Below are 12,500 nucleotides of genomic sequence, written 5' to 3' on the forward strand. Positions count from 1 at the left end.
CACAAACTTACATACAAACACACGCGCTCATACACGCACACATGCATGCGCGCGCACAAATACATACACTAATATTCACATACACACAAAAGCACATTTGCACACGCACTCACACAAACAAACACGAATACAAACACACAGACACATGCACACACAGACACAATCATTTCGTTCATGGACCCCTTTGATGTACCTTCAAAGGCTAATGGAAAATTTCCAATCTGAGCAAAGGAGTTCACATAAGGTAGGCTTGAGTCATGGGACAGGGGAATGTTTACGTTTTGTTTATAGTAAAAGTAATGGTTACTGGGGAAGAAACGAATCTATTCCCTTAAATACCTAGTTCCCCTTTTTCCTTAAACTATGGCAGCCGCTTGGTATGTCAATGGAAGATCAAAGTGATGTCTTTTCAATTTCATAACGTTTTTCACAAACTAAGTTAATAGAATTTAATGGATTCATCTGTGTGGAAATGTGTAGGTAGAGATCTAAGGGGAACATGTTTTAGTAAAGGAAGGATATCAAAAAACGATTCTGAAGAAATAAAACAGTATCATATCCATAATAATATATTTTTTCGTGATCATTTGAATCATTATCATTATATTTTACTTTTTCTTGATCAATGACGTTAGAAATTGAGTTAGTCTTCTTGTTGGGGACGACAACAGATTCATTCAATCCTTCCAATATTTGAAAGATTATTATTATTATTACATCTGTTAATGCACAACGACAAATTGAATAATGAAACAGATGATGAAATGAAAAGACAACGTTCATTTGAAATTATTCTCATTCACGACGTAATGTTTTAGCATAAGTTATTTCCCTCAGCAATTATATGTGTTTTGTGGTAATTGATAAATAGATATATGATTAAATAAACTGAAAAAATAATAGATAGATATGTAAATAAATAATATGAATAGATTAATAAATAAGTTATTAATATATATATATAGAGGAACAGAAGGAGTAATTGGTGAGGAACAGTGTGGATTTAGGACAGGTAGATATGTGAGAAAGCTATAGGAAAGGGGAAGGATGTTTTTTGGGCTTTTATGGATCTGGAAAAGGCTTATGATAGGGTAGACAGAAAGGCACTGTGGGAGGTTATGCAGATTTATGGGATAGGAGGAAAGCTTTTGGGAGCTGTCAAGATTTTTTATGAGAGTAGTAGAGCATGTGTCAGGATTAGAAATGGAGAGAGTGAGTGGTTTGAAGTAAAGGTGGGACTTCGTCAAGGATGCGTTATGTCGCCCTGGCTGTTCAACTTATACATGGATGGGGTGGTGCGAGAGGTGAATGCTAGGGTAGTGGGTCAGGGATTGGAGATGGTTAAAGAAAATGGAGAAAAGTAGGAGGTGAGCCAGCTGTTGTTTGCGGACGACACTGCGCTTGTGGCAGGGTCAGAGGAGGGATTGAGGAAGCTGGTGACAGAGTTTGGGAGAGTATGTGATAGAAGAAAGCTGAAGATAAATGTGGGTAAAAGTAAGGTGATGAGATGTACAAGGGGTGAAAGTGGCAGTAGACTGGAAGTGAACATTAAGGGAGAGCGACTGGAGGAAGTGGATAATTTTAGATACTTGGGTGCAAGTGTAGCAGGAAAAGGTGGAGTGAAGGTGGAGGTAGAATGTAGATTGAGAGAAGCGAGTAAATGCCTTGGTGGTTTAAAGAGTGTAATGAGGAATAGACATTTGGGAATGGATGCGAAGAGGAGACTGTATGAAGGAGTGATTGTGCCAACAGCACTGTATGGGGCAGAAACGTGGAACATAAGAGAAGAAGAGAGAAGGAGTTTGAATGTGTTTGAGATGAGGTGTCTGAGAAGTATGGTGGGGGTTACTAGGCTGGATAGAGTGAGAAATGAGGAGGTGAGGAGGAGAACAGGGGTGAAAAAGGATTTGGGAGATAGGGTTGATGAAAGAATACTAGGATGGGTTGGACACATGGAAAGCATGAGTAAAGAAAGACTAGTAAAAGAGGTATGGAAGACAGATGTGGAGGGAGTGAACATGAGGGGACGTCCTAGGATGAGGTGGATGGATGGGGTGAAGGGGGCTTTGGGGAAGAGGGGAATGTCTGTTGAGGAAGGAAGGGAGAGGACGGAAGACAGAGGTGAGTGGAGAATGGTTGTATATGGATGATGTTATGACTGCATGAGGAGGAATGGGCGGGGGGGTGGGGTTTGGGGTAGTATGTGTGAGTAAATTTTGACGCAGCCCGAAGGGATTTCTCCCCGTCCTCGCCTTATATGCAAAGGGGGACGGAGAGGGGGGGTCGCCGATTAAATGAAGCGGCCTTGCTGTGGATGTGCTGTGTCTTGCGACACTGCTTCTGACCCAGGGCGGTGGGCAGGGTGCAGGGATGACCCGTCATCCAGGAGGTGCTCAGATGAGAGGGAGGGTGGGAGGGGTGTGGAGTGTATTTAGTGATGAAATGGGTGGGAGTGTTTTTATGCCTTTCCCTTTTTGGCTACCTCCCTTGGAAGGGGGAAAAAGCCTTGGTATATGTATGTATGTATATATATATATATATATATATATATATATATATATATATGAATATATACATATATATATATATATATATATACATATATATATATATGTATACATATATATATATATACATATATATATATATACATATATAATGAATAACCAAATCAATATATGAAAACTAAAATTTAAACAAACAAGCGATAAATAAACAGTTGAAATAGAAATTAAAATAAATGCCTCCAGATTTTCTTGAAAAATTGCACGTATTAATTTCGTGAAACAAATGTGAAGAAAAACATAAATCGTATTTTTGGCCCCAGATATTCAAGTACTCCTTGATATTTTTAGTACAATACACATATATACATTCTGACCGTATCCATATGCACACAGTCGTACACTGTCATAGGCACACACAGACACAAGTATACTGTAATACAAAGGGACAAACACACGGAAAAACAGTGGGATATCATGCACATAAAAACACATAAGGGCATAAAATCAGAAAAACAGAGGGGGTTGCACACAGAAACACAGAGGCACATACGCATACTGTAGAAACACAAGCACGCACACACACACACACACACACACACACACACACACACACACACACACACACACACACACACACACACACACACACACACACACACACACACACACACACACACACACACACACTACTCACATGCGATCTCACACTCACACCCTCTCTCTCTCACACACACACGCACAAGCAAACACACACACAGGCATACTTGAGTAAGGTTAACCCCGTTATCCTTGCGTGATAATAGTCCCTTTCAACCATTGCAGGGGATAAGAGAAAGTGGAGTAATCTTCTACACCATCATGGAAGAAAACATGACTGAGCTGACTTTAGCAATTTACCAAATCGGTGCTTACCTACCAAGGTTCTTTCACCCAGAGTGGATATAACACTTAGAAACTGAGACCTTTTAGTAAGGAGGTTGAGTGTTAGCTAAAGAAGAAAATGTCTTTATATCTTCAGATAATTTGCATAGAAATATTCAGCCATCACAAGGTATACTTTCTTTAAAGGAAATAAATATTTTGGCCTTTACGATTTTTTTTTCTTTTAAGAATGAAGGAGTGCCAGATTATCTAAGACACCTTTTTGGAGTAGTTGAATACTTACTCAGTACTTCTCCGTAGTAGAGTATGTAGTAGAGATGTAGTAGAGTATAGTTCTTTCACCCGCCTTTCACCCTTGTCACCCGCCTTTGTCCATTTCGTCACTTTCTTCACTTTCTCCCTTTATTTTCCACTTTTAATATTACTATCTTTATTTCCCACTGTTTCCTCACTTTGTCAAGTTTCATTTAGTTATAATCTTGCCTAGGGGAATGGAAGCTATAATATATTTCTTTTCTTTCTTCTCTTTATTCTTATACAGCATACTTCTCTGAGGTATACTCAAGGAGTCCCACGAGAGTGCGTATGCAAGATGCTACGTGAGGTTTGCAGTGACGTAGTAATTTCTTTAGTCCAAGAGTCTTTAACTTCATATTGAAGATCTTCGCCAAATGGTGTGATCTTACAAACGTGAACCAATTTAATTTTCTCTTCCTCCACCGTTTCACCAATCAAATTAGTTGTCACAAGGCTATATGGCTTAAGCAATCTTGAATCTTTGCATATCTCACTTAGGTTACAAAATTATTAAGTCAGCAATTCAATTGGACCCCGACAATTGTTTATATACACAAAGCGGAGAGCGAACTTACGCAACTTACTCACCTAATGGCTGTGTTGTTTATAAACACCTAAACCATAAAAATGTAACAATGTCTTCTACTTCTCTTTCTACCTGCTTTTCTACGAGCCTCTTACAGTTCCTCTAAAGGATTTTATACATATCTAGTTCTGGTTAACGTAAGACAATCATATTTAGGTTTAGTAAAACCTTCTGCTTTTAAAGTCTTGCCATTCTCAGTTTCATAAAATGTAAAAGTCTTGTGTATTATGAAACATGATCACTCTTGGGTATTAGAATGTTGAAAATGAAAATCGATTTGTTTCACTAACATTAATCTTGACAAGTTAAGCTCAGAGTGTTCAAGTCACATTTGGCCTAGAACTGTGTAATTATAGTCAAATATGTACAGTTGGTTGTGAGTCATATAAGTTTAAAGAATGCGATGCACAAAATAGGGGACACTTTTACCCGTTTCAATGAGAAAGGAAGCCTTTTGGTTGTAGTTGTAACAGTAATAGTAGAAGAAACAGGAGTAGTAGGAGTAGTAGGTGGTAGAAGTAAAAAGAGGAAGAGGAGGAGGAAGAATAGGTTGTGGAGGTGGCGACGTGGAAGAGGTAGAGGGAGGGTAGATAAGAGAAGTAGAGGAGAAGGAGAGAAAGGAGGATGAAGAAGAGGAGGAGGAGGAGGAGGAGAAAGAGGAGGAGGTAGTGGGTAAAGGTGGAAGATGTAGAGGAAGAGGAGGAGGTGGAGGAGGCGAAGAGGTGGTAAATGTGAAGTAGAAGTGAAAGAGGTACAGGTGGGGTAAGTGAAAAGAGTAGAAGAAGAGGAGGAGAAAGAGGAGAACGAGGAGGAGGAGAAAGAGGAGGACGAGGAAGAGGAGAAGGAAGAGGAGGAGAAGAAGAAAGAGGAAGAGGAGGAGCACGAGCTGGAGAGTGGTGAATGTAGAGGTGGAGGAGGTGGAAAAGTGGAAGAGGTGGAGATGTGGAAGAGGTGGAGGTGAAATAGGTGAAAAAAGTAGATGAGGAGCAGGAGGAATAGATGGAGGTAAAGAATGTGAAGAAGGTAGAGTAGGAGGAGAAGAAAAAAGTGGAGATGAAAGTGTATGTGGATTATATTGAGGTGCAGGAAGGGGCGGAGGTGAGGTAGATGAAGAAGATAAAGTAGGAGGAGGAAAAAGAGGTTTAGGTGAAGTTGAGGTGGAATATGTTGAGGTGGAGGAAGAGAGGCAAGTGGAAGTGGAGGTAGAGGAGGAATATTATGATGAGGAGGTTCAGCTGAAGATGGAAGAAATGGAGGAGGAGATAGAGGGAGAGGAGATGGAGGAGGAGGAGATGGAGGAGTAGGAGATGGAGGAGATGGAGGATCTGTAAAAGGGGGAGGTGGTGGAGAATTTGGAGCTGGAAGATGGGAAGGAAGTAGATGAGAAGGAGGAGGAGAAGGAGGAGGTAGAAGAAGAGGTATAGGTAGAGAAGAAGGAAGGGGAGGGAATGCAGGACGAGGTGAAAGGGGTGCTGGTGAAGGTGGCGGCAGAGGTAGGTAAGGTGGCGTCAACTGCGCCGAAGAAGTAAACACCTTTCTACATGGACTTATATGTGTACTCTGTCACCAGGTTATTTAACACAGCCAAGGGGAGCCCCTTAGATTCTGTACTGTTAGAAAATGTCGATTTACCTACTGAGAACGTTGTGTGTTAATTCAGTCGCCAAGTTTGTTTGTTTTTTCTTCTACGTAATTTCTTTCTTCTAGTGTAACCCGAGTTAACATCATAAACACGGAAACAAATATAGAAACCTAAATCAATTAGGAAATCACACGAAATGTAATTACATGTCAAATATCAATTAAGTCATTAATGTGCAAATATTTCTTTTGCATTCTGGCTTTCCTTGTGATCTCTATTAGAAAAAGAAAAAAAAAACGGAATGTAAAAATAGAAGAAAGGAAAATAAAACTAAAATTTGATCAAGAAGAGTAAATGAAATGATATATATGATATTAAGTTAGATCAAATGAAATTAAATAAAATTGAAAAGAATAGAAGATAGATCAATAAACTAATGAACAAAAATATGGAGGAAGACTACACAAAATAAATATCAATATATAAACTAATTTGAATATATATATGCATATATATACATATATATATATGTATATATATGTGTATGTATATATATATACATATACATTTATATATATATGTATATATATATATATATATGTGTATGTATATATATATACATATACATTTATATATATATATATATATATATATATATATATATATATATATATATATATTACCAACCACAATGCACATTAACTCTAAGCCATATAGGCGCATATATATATATATGAATATATATATATATATATATATATACATATATATATATTATATATATATATATATATATATATATATGTATATGTATATATATATATGTATATGTATATGCATGCATGCATAAAGCTGTTCGTCGATTTCGACGATGACGTCACTCCATGCGAAGGAGTTGAAAGATGAAAGAAATTCAGCGTTGATAGGTCTTGCGGTGGCTGACGAGTCCAATGCGGGCGGCACATACACGTCCACAGATGTCGCACACGTACTCTCCACCTGGGAGAGCTGGACGATGGCGCCTAGCTCGTCTTTCTTCAGCCACTCTCTCATAATTTTGGTTGAATGAGGTCATTCCCGTCTGGCAGGTCGCCTTCCACTCATCTCTGTCTTCAGTTAGTGTTTCTAGTTGCATAGGTTGGATGCCACACTTTTTCAAGTTAGCCTTCAAGCAGTCTTTGTACCGTTTGCGCTGCCCACCCACTGATCGTCGTCCTTCTGCGAGTTCTCCATATAAAATCTGCCTTGGGAGTCTATTTTCCGGCATTCTTGACACGTGTCCAATCCATCTGAGCTGTTTCCGCACGATCATAGCTTCAAGAGAATCTACACCCGCCCTCATTCGTATCTCCGTGTGAGGTATGCGGTGCCACCACTTGAGGCCAAGAATCTTCTGCAGGCAGCTTATGTGGAATATCTCTAGCGTCTTGATGTGCCCTCGGTAAGGGACCCAGGTTTCACTTGAGTAGAGCAGAATAGAGAGACAGATTGATTTGTAAACTGCGATCTTTGTGCGTACAGTGAGGTCCCTACAAAGAAACACTCTCCCTGAGAGTTTTCCGAAAGAGGTCGAGGCAAGGCTGATTCTACGATGTATTTCATCAGTCATATTACCTTTACTGTTGATAATTGAACCCAAGTATTTAAAGCTATTGACATTTTTGATCGATGTGTTATACACTTTGAAGGTGGCGGATTCAATATTGGGCTGCAAAGTGGCCATCGCTTCGGTTTTGTCGGTGCTAATTACAAGACCCGCGCGTGTGTAGGTTTGTTCCAGTTCTCGGAGATTGCGCTGAAGGCCATCAGAAGTGCATCCCACAATTGCGGCATCATCCGCATACTGGAGCTCAACCACGCAATCTCTAGTAGTTTTTGTGGACGCTTTCAGTCGTCGTTGGTTGAAGAGATTGCCGTCCAATCAATAAGAAAGTGGCACACCGTCCTCTGGGCTGATGCCTTGTGCAGCAGCGATCATAACAGCTGCGAGGTACAGGTTAAAAATTACAGGAGCAATGACACAGCCCTGTCGCACATCGGTGCACACATTGATAGGGTCAGATCTAATACCGTCACCAATGACTCTAACCATTGCACCGTCATGTAGGGCCTTGATTACGTTTAGGAACTTTGGTGGGCATCCAAATCTATGAAGCCCCTCCCACAGCAATTCCCTATTTATAGTATCAAAGGCTTTCGTCAAGTCAATGAAAACCATATACAGATTACAATGTTGCTCAATGCACTTCTCTTGTATCTGGCGTATGACAAACACCATGTCGGTTGTGCTGCGGTTTTTTCTGAAACCGCACTGGCTTTCAGGTAAAACATTCTCAGATATTGCCTCAATGAGTCGCAAGAGCAGAATTCTGGCTAATATCTTGCCAGCGGTTGATAGGAGTGAAATCCCTCGACTATTATTACAATCAGCTCTATCACCTTTATTTTTATAAATGCTGATGAGGTCCGCATCTTTCCATTGTTGTGGGACGTAGCCGGAATTCCAAGCTGCTGTGATTAGTGTGTGCAAGGCTCGGACAACAGCCTTTCCACCATGTCGAAGGATCTCCGCAGGAACTGCATCAGGTCCTGGAGCTTTATTGTTTTTTAACGAGGCCACTGCGTTCGAGACCTCCTGTATTGTTGGAAGTTCATCCAACTCCTCTAAGACCGGTAACTCTGGTACATTTTGTATGAATGAGGGGTCTACAGGGGTGTGTCTGTTCAGTAACTCTTGGTAGTGTTCCGCCCATCGTGCAAGTATGGCTAATTTACCAGTTATAAGAGTGCCGTCTGCTCCTCTCACAGGGTGGATGGGGCCATGACGGGGTCCATACGCAGTTTTTATTGCCGAGCAGAATTGCTGCTGATTACCAGCATCGGCGTAGCCCTGAATTTCTGCTGCCAACTGCGTCCACCAGCTGTTTTGCATTCTTCTCAGTTCGCGTTGAGCCTGACTCCGTGCTGCTTTAAGTTTTCCATGATTTCCATTTGTTGGATTGCGAAGGTATCTTGCGTTTAGCCTGTTTCGCTCATCAATAAGGGTCTGGATGTCCCATCTCTGATCGTCAAACCAGTCTCTATGCCGTCTCCTAGTAGTACCCAGGACTTTGGTAGAACAATCCGTTAAGACATCTGCTACTGCACCCCACTTCTCCGTCAGCAGCTCTGTAGTAATTTCTTCGCCGTCCTGCAAAACCACCTCAACACGCCCGTCGAGCTCCTCTTTAAACGCTGAACTTATCTCCCTGTTACAGAGAGCTGCAACATTGATTTTCTTGGTAGGGAGCACTTTTCGTGCAGGGGGGCGCAAGTGCAATCTTAACATTGTACGAACAAGCCTGTGGTCAGTCCAGCAGTCTGCTCCACGCATGACTTTAGTTATGAGCACGTCCTTTCTGTCTTGTTGACGCACAATTACATAGTCCAGTAGGTGCCACTGACCGGACCTAGGGTGTCTCCATGTGGTTTTGTGTTTGTTCCTTATCTGAAACAGTGTATTAGTTATTGTTAGACCATACTCAGCGCAGAAACTGAGAAGGCGCAGACCATTCTCATTACATTTGCCAATGCCATGTGCGCCCAGCACCCCCTCCCATAGGTGCTGGCTGGAGCCCACCCGGGCATTAAAATCTCCAAGAATTACAAGTTTGTCTTCTTTTGGGGTGACTCGTACTGCTTCAGATAGCACATTATAGAAGCTATCCTTGTCCACGTTCTCCGCAGTAAGTGTTGGAGCATAAGCACTAATGATTGTCATGTGTCTGTTTCCGTGAAGCGGGATTCTCCATGTCATTAGACGTTCACTCTTCCCTCGTGGGGTCTCAGGTAAGGATCTTAGCAGTGAGGTGCGCACAGCAAACGCAACTCCGTACAGACGTCTTTCCTCTCCTGGAAGGCCTTTCCACATAAACGTGTAGCCCTCACCTACCTCCTCCACAGTTCCCTCATCTGCAAATCTTGTCTCTGCCAGGGCTGCGATGTCGACCCTATACCGGTTGAGTTCCGATGCAATAAGAGCAGTGCGCCTCTGTGGGCGTTCACTTTGTTCATTGTCGAGCAGCGTACGCACATTCCATGCCGCGATAGTCATAGTATGACTATCTTGAGTTCTTGTTCTATTTTGTGATATATTTCTACGATTTCGACCGCATAAGTGGAATGCCACGGCAGGCGCGGTCACCTGCCCATGGAGAGTTTGGAACGAGCAAGGTCTAGGCCACCTTTTCTAGGCCCCTCCCCATAAAGGGGTGAGCAGTGCTAATCCTTAAAAGGGCTGCTCAGTCGTCCTGGGTGCTGCCGAAGGAGGCCGTCGTTCCATTCGGCCAGTCCAGCGACCAAAGTCCAGGGCCGCCACACGTGCAGGTTGAGAGCTAGGAGCTTCCAGTGGCATTCGGCACCTGCTCCCTTCGTTCCCTTCCCATCGCCGTGGGACTTGTTGAGAGTAAGAGCACTGAAGGGGAATAAAGTTGAAGGTACTTGGAGGGGGGTGCATGGAGCGGAGCTTGTGCAGAGATGATATATATATATATATATATATATATATATATATATATGTATAAACACATATATATATACATATATATATGTATATATAAATATACATATATATAAGTATATGTATATACATATATATATGTATATGTATATGCATATATATATATATATATTTATATATATATACATTTCTTATTAAATAACACAGCAAACTGGGCGTTAGTTATCTTCTTATTGAGACTTTCTACTCTTCTAATAACTTTTCTCTCTAAAGGAGGGAGAAGGTATACAATATTTCCAAACGAGTCCATGATTGGGTAGGAAAACTAACATTATACGACGTTTCGCCTATGCATTAGGCATCTTCTGGTAATTTATTCAGAAATAAATACATACTTATATAATACAAAGATAGGTACATTAGGAGAGATCTAGGACTGTGACAGTTCATCCTTTCCAGCCCGCTACTCGTGACCCATACAACTCTAGGGTCCCGCACATGTTTTGTTGTATATTAATAAGTGGCATATAGTTTCTTATCATCACTGCCTCCATGCATTTTAATTTTGTTGTATTACCATTCCTGGCGATTATTATTGTGTTCGTGTTAAGGTGTTCTCTTGATATGTTGCTCTTGTGGGATTTCGTCATGTTTCGCATAGGCGAAACGTCGTATAATGTTAGTTTTCCTACCCAATCATGGACTCGTTTGGAAATATTGTATACCTTCTCCCTCCTTTAGAGAGAAAAGTTATTAGAAGAGTAGAAAGTCTCAATAAGAAGATAACTAACGCCCAGTTTGCTGTGTTATTTAATAAGAAATGTATTGAAGAGAACCTGCTCCCTAAATTCACTAATATATATATATGTATATATATGTATATATATACATATATATACATATATATATATATATATATATATATATATATTTATATATGTATATACACATATATATACATATATATATGTACATATATGTATATATATATATATATATATATATATATATATATATATATATATGTCTTTTTGTGGTAAGACAGATATGTGAGAAAGCTATAGGTAAGGGGAAGGATATTTTCTAGGCCTTTATCCATCCATCCATCCATATACCAAGGTTTTTTCCCCCTTACCAGGGGGGTAGCCAAAAAGGACAAGGCACAAAAACATTCCCACCCATTTCATCCCCGAAAACACTCCACACCCCTCCACCCTCCCTCCCATCTTAGCACCTCCTAGATGACGGGTCATCCCTGGGCCCCGTCTGGAGTATTGACTGCTTGTTACTGTGGCAAAGTAGCATGCAGTCGATACTTTAGGGTCTATATGGGGCATCCCTATGGACCAGAGCCACACATCATTTTGTCTATGATAGAGGAAAACTCTGTTCATAGAAAAATGATGACACTTTTATACTACGACTGTCCCTCCGTTATGCTGTCCCCCAACCCTTGTTGCTATACTGTACCATTTCTATGAGTATTTTCTTTTTCTATGGTGGGGGAATTACCTGTGGTGGGGGAAAAGAATACTGCCACCAAGTATTCCCACTTGGATCGTAAGAGGCGAGAAAAAAGGGACGGGGATTGGGACTAGGCATCCCTCTCCTTGTAGCCCTACAGGGCACATTCCTAGAAAAAAAAGGCAGAGGCAAAAAAAAAAAGGCCTTTATGGATCTGGAAAAGGCTTACGACAGGGTAGACAGAAAGGCACTGTGGGAGGTTATGCGGATATACGGGATAGGAGGAAAGCTTCTGGGAGCTGTCAAGAGTTTTTATGAGAGTAGTAGAGCTTGTGTCAGGATTAGAAATGGAGAGAGTGAGTGGTTTGAGGTAAAGGTGGGACTTCGTCAGGGATGCGTTATGTCACCCTGGATGTTCAACTTATACATGGATGGGGTGGTGCGAGAGGTGATGGTTAAGGAAAATGGAGAAAAGTGGGAGGTGAGCCAGCTGTTGTTTGCGGACGACACTGCGCTTGTGGCAGGATCGGAGGAGGGATTGAGGAAGCTGGTGACAGAGTTTGGGAGAGTGTGTGATAGAAGAAAGCTGAAGATAAATGTGGGTAAAAGTAAGGTGATGAGATGTACAAGGGGTGAAAGTGGCAGTAATCTGGAAGTGAGCATTAAGGGAGAGCAACTGGAGGA

This window comes from Oratosquilla oratoria, chromosome 27 (assembly GCF_046742065.1).
Source record: "Oratosquilla oratoria isolate Oo_2021 chromosome 27, ASM4674206v1, whole genome shotgun sequence".
NCBI lineage: Eukaryota > Metazoa > Arthropoda > Malacostraca > Stomatopoda > Squillidae > Oratosquilla > Oratosquilla oratoria.